Source organism: Mandrillus leucophaeus, unplaced genomic scaffold, assembly GCF_000951045.1.
Source record: "Mandrillus leucophaeus isolate KB7577 unplaced genomic scaffold, Mleu.le_1.0 Scaffold252, whole genome shotgun sequence".
Classification (NCBI taxonomy): domain Eukaryota; kingdom Metazoa; phylum Chordata; class Mammalia; order Primates; family Cercopithecidae; genus Mandrillus; species Mandrillus leucophaeus.
Genome location: NW_012102610.1, coordinates 2127685 through 2132522, shown reverse-complemented (window position 1 = coordinate 2132522; position 4838 = coordinate 2127685). Strand labels below are relative to the sequence as shown.

The 4838-nt window shown below is 39.7% G+C and overlaps 1 pseudogene across 1 annotated transcript in view; it reads right to left on the bottom strand.

The window, feature by feature from the left end:
- Positions 1-4838, bottom strand: part of LOC105542213 — a 131600-nt pseudogene that overhangs the window by 96039 nt on the left and 30723 nt on the right. Inside the window, exons 2-3 of the transcript XR_001006434.1 lie at positions 3375-3485; positions 3038-3130 (exon numbers count right to left, since the gene is read on the bottom strand). The product of XR_001006434.1 is annotated as a tetra-peptide repeat homeobox protein 1-like (transcript). The remainder of the gene's footprint in view (positions 1-3037; positions 3131-3374; positions 3486-4838) is intronic.

The following is a 4838-nucleotide window of genomic DNA, read 5'->3' as shown; positions in this document are numbered from 1 at the left end:
CCTGACAGCAAAATCAGGAAAGAACATGGCAACAAAAGAAAACTACAGACCAATGTCTCTGATGAACATAGATGCAATAATCCTCAACAAAATACTAGCTAACTGAATCAAACAGCACATTAAAAAGATAATACATCATAATCAAGTGATTTTCATCCCAGGGATGCAGGGATGGTTCAACATATACATGTCAATAAATGTGATATCACATAAACAGAATTAAAAACAAAAACCATATGATCATCTCAAGAGATTCAGAAAAAGCATTCAACAAAATCCAGCATCCCTTTATGATAAAAACCCTCAATGAACTAAGCATAGAAGAGACTTACCTCAAAATAATAAATGCCATCTATGACAGACCCATAGCCAACATCATACTGAATGGGGAAAAGTTGAAAGCATCCCTGAGAACAGGAACAAGACAAGAACTCCCACTTTCACCACTCCTATCCAACATAGTTCTGGAAGTCCTGGCCAGAACAATCAGACAAGAGAAAGAAATAAAGGGCATCCAAATTGGAAAACAGAAAGTAATAATATCTGTGTTTGCAGATGATATAACTGTATACCTAGAAAATCCTAAAGACTCCTCCAAAAGACTCTTAGATTTGATGAAGGAATTCAGTGAAGTCTCAGGTTACAAAATCAATGTACACAAATTAGTAACACTGCTATACACCAACAACCACCAAACTGAGAATCAAATCAAGAACTCAATCCCTTTTACAACAGCTGCAAAAAAATTATAATATTTAGGAATACACTTAACCAAGGAAGTGAAAGATCTCTACAGATTACAAAACACTGCTGACAGACATCGTAGATGACACAAACAAATGGAAACACATCCCATGTTCATGGATTGGAAGAATCAATATTGTGAAAATGATACCTCCTCAAAGCAATCTACAGATTCAATACAATTCTCATCAAAACATCAACATCATTTTTCACAGAATTAAAAAAAAAATCCTAAAATTTAAGGAATCAAAAAAAATCCCAAATACCCAAAGCAATCCTAAGCAAAAAGAACAAATCTGGAGGCATCACATTACTGAACTTCAAATTATACTACAAGACTGTAGTTACCCAAACAGCATGGTACTCATATTAAAGTACGCACATAGGCTGGGTGTGGTGGCTCATGCTTGTAATTCCAGTACTTTGGGAGGCTGAGGTGGGTGGATCACCTGAGGTCAGGTGTTTGAGACCAGCCTGACCAACACGGAGAAACCTCGTCTGTACTAAAAATACAAAATTAGCCAGGTACAGTGGCACATGCCTGTAATCCCAGCTACTCTGGAGGCTGAGGCAGGAGAATCACTTGAACCTGGGAGGCAGAGGTTGTGGTGAGCCGAGATCATGCCATTGCACTCCAGCCTGGACAACAAGAGCAAAATTCCACCTCAAAAAACAAAACAAAACAAACAAAAAAAGAAAGGCACATAGACCAATGGAACAGAATAGAGAACCCAAAAATAAACCCAAACATGTACAGCCAACTGATCTTTGACAAAGCATATAAAAACATTTTAAATTGGGAAATGACACCCTGTTTAATAAATGGGGCTGGGAAAACTGGATAGTCACATATAGAAGAATGAAAATGGATCCCTATCTCTTACCTTATACAAAAATGAACTCCAGATGCATGAAAGATGTAAATATAAGATCTGAAATCATAAAAATTCTAGAAGACAGCATCGCCAAACTCTTCTAGACATCGACCTAGGCAAAGAAAGAATTCATGACTAAGACCCCAAAAGCAAATGCAACAAAAACAAAAAAGGGACCTAATTAAACTAAAAATCTTCTGCTCAACAAAAGAAATAGAGTAAAAAGACAACCCACAGAATGTGTAAAAATATTTGCAAACTACGCATCTGACAAAGAACTAGTATCCAGAATCTACAAGGAACTCAAACAAGAAAAAAATCTCATCGAAAAGTGGGCAAAGGACATGAATACACATTTCTAAAAAGAAGATACACAATGGCCAACACACATATGAAAAAAATGCTCAACATTACTAATCATCAGGGAAATGCAAATTAAAACCACAATGAGATACCACCTTACTCCTGTTAGAATGGCCATTATTAAAAAGTTTCAAAACAATAGATGTTGACATGGGTATGGTGAAAAGGGAATGTTTATACACTGCTGATGGGAATGTAAGTTAGTACAACCTCTATGGAAAATAGTATGAATATTCCTTAAAGAACTAAAAGTCTACCATTCAATCCTGCAATCCCACTACTGGGTATCTAACCTAAAGGAAAAAAGATCATTATATGAAAAAGACACTTGCCACACATATATGTTTACAGCAGCACAATTCACAATTGCAAAGATGTGAAACCAACCTAAGTGCCCATCAACTAATGAGTGAATAATGAAAATGTGATAAATATACACCATGGGGTACTACTCAGCCATAAAAAGGAATAAAATAATGTCTTTTGCAGCAACCTGGATGGAGGTGGAGGCCATTATTCTAAGTGATGTAACTCAGGAATGGAAAACCAAAAACCATGTGTTCTCACTTATAAGCTATGAGTGCATAAAGGCACACAGAATGATATAATGGACTTCAGAGACTCAGAAGGCAGGGAAGGAGGGAGGGAGGAAGGGTGGGGAGAGAGGCTAGGAATAAAAAATTACACATTAGATACAATGTACACTAGCCGAGTATCCGGTACACTGAAATCTCAGAATTCACCACTATATAATTCACCAATGTAACAACAACAACAAAAAAACCCACTTGTACCTCAAAAGCTATTGATATAAAAATTTTTTTTAAAAGTACAGACCAAGGCAACACGTCCTTCACATATAGCCAAGCAGCCTGTGCACTGCACACCCCAGGTGGCACCATACGTAGACCAAAAGGTGAAGGAGTTGCTCTTGTGATTGTACAATGCACAGCCTGCACATCCAGACCTGGTATCCCCTCACATAATTCACTACAAATTCCTGATCCAGAAGTCAAGAAGTCTGGGTTTGGACACTGATTTCTCCAGTAACTTACCAAGAGATCTTATGCAAGCGCCATTTCCTCTCTGTGCCAGTTTCCTCTTCTGTAACAGGACTTGTGTCTGAAGTTTCCTCCAGCTATAAAATTCTGTGATTCTACAGAAGCAGATTTCAATTTTTGAAGGGCTGTCATACAAAAGATGAAATCAGCTCCCTCACCTGGCTTGAGAGAGAAGAACCATGAGTTGGGGAGGGATTTAGAGAGGAACAGTATATGCCTCAGTCAGAAAGAAACTCTTCTTCATGATCAGAGTACCCAGCACCCGATGAGGCAGCACTGGGAGTGATGGGTTCCCTGTGGCTGGAGGATTTCAAGTACACTGGGTAAGCACCTGTTAGAGGTGGGCAGTCTCTTTGAGCACGGAGAGTTTTTTGTTGCAAAGCTTGGTTCTGCTTTCCTCAGTGCTAGAAGGCACTCAGCTGGGGCCAGGTCTGGTCCACCCCTGCGGATAGTTATTAATGCAATAACCTTGTCGGCTCTGCCTCTCTACCCTTCTTGCAGCTCACACAAGTCCACATTCTCCAAATTAAACTCGGTCCCTCGGGCCGTGCGGGTGTTTACCTTTGCTCTGACAAACAAATCTTTTCATCCTAGAAAGAACTAATAAATTAATAGCCTTACCCAGACTCGGGGTAGGGAGAAGATGGAGCTAGGATGGGAAACCATGCAAAATACTCAAGAGAATTATCCATACAAACACTTCTAGCAGCTCTACTCCAACAACAGCTAATGCTAATTGCAAATCATCCTTATCTAGGCAAGCCTGCAGGTCCCCTAGGAATTCCTAGCAACAACAGCTGTGTAGGACTGGTTTAAGTTTCTGCACATGAGGGAAAAGAATCACAGGGTTTCTTTTAAAATCACAACCATTTGTTTTTTCGTTAATTCAGATCAGGTGACCCCAAACAGTGTAGATGGTTGAGGGTGAATTGCATTGCCTTTAAGTTGCGACCACAATTCCATGAGGAATGACAAGATTTGGCAATTATCCACTAGGGATGATCAATGAGGTGCATTCAGTCATTCTTGGGAAGGTGGGGTCAGAACACCCCCACTGTTGTTCAAAACACTTCAGTGTTTTGCTCTCACTTCCAACATGAATCAATTTTTAAAAAACCAGCTTGGATGTAGCTCTTAAAGACTTCCAATCAGAAATTTAGCTCAGGGCACTGTCAGAGGCACTCAAATCAGAGCGATTCCATTTCGAGTGAGGGCTAGGAAAATGAGGCTGATAACTTGCTGTGCTGCATTCCCAAAAAGTTAGACATTCCTAGCCTCTAGATGTTTATAGTTAAGGGAACAAATTAATAATGTTTACTAAACAGACCCAGACTTGGGAGTTTCCAGATATTCTGATATCTGGAGAACAAAGGCATTCCTAATTTTGCTTTAAAAATTATTTTGCTTTAAAAATAGTATTAATTCTTCACACCTGTAATCCCAGCACTTTGGGAGGCTGAGGCAGGGGGATCACAAGGTCAGGACATCAAGACCGTCCTGGCTAACACCGTGGAACCCCATCTCTATTAAAAATACAAAAAATTAGCTGGGCATGGTGGTGGGAGCTTGTAGTCCCAGCTACTTGGGGGGCTGAGGCAGGAGAATGGCGTGAACCCAGGAGGCGGAGCTTGCAGTGAGCCAAGTTGGCACAACTGCACTCCAGCCTGGGTGACAGTGCAAGACTGTCTCAAAAAAGAAATAATAATATTAATTCTTGCAAAATATAGTAATTAAGAAAACTAATGCTTTATGACAAACCCTTGCAGCAGAGCACATCTCCTGAAAATCTTTTTTT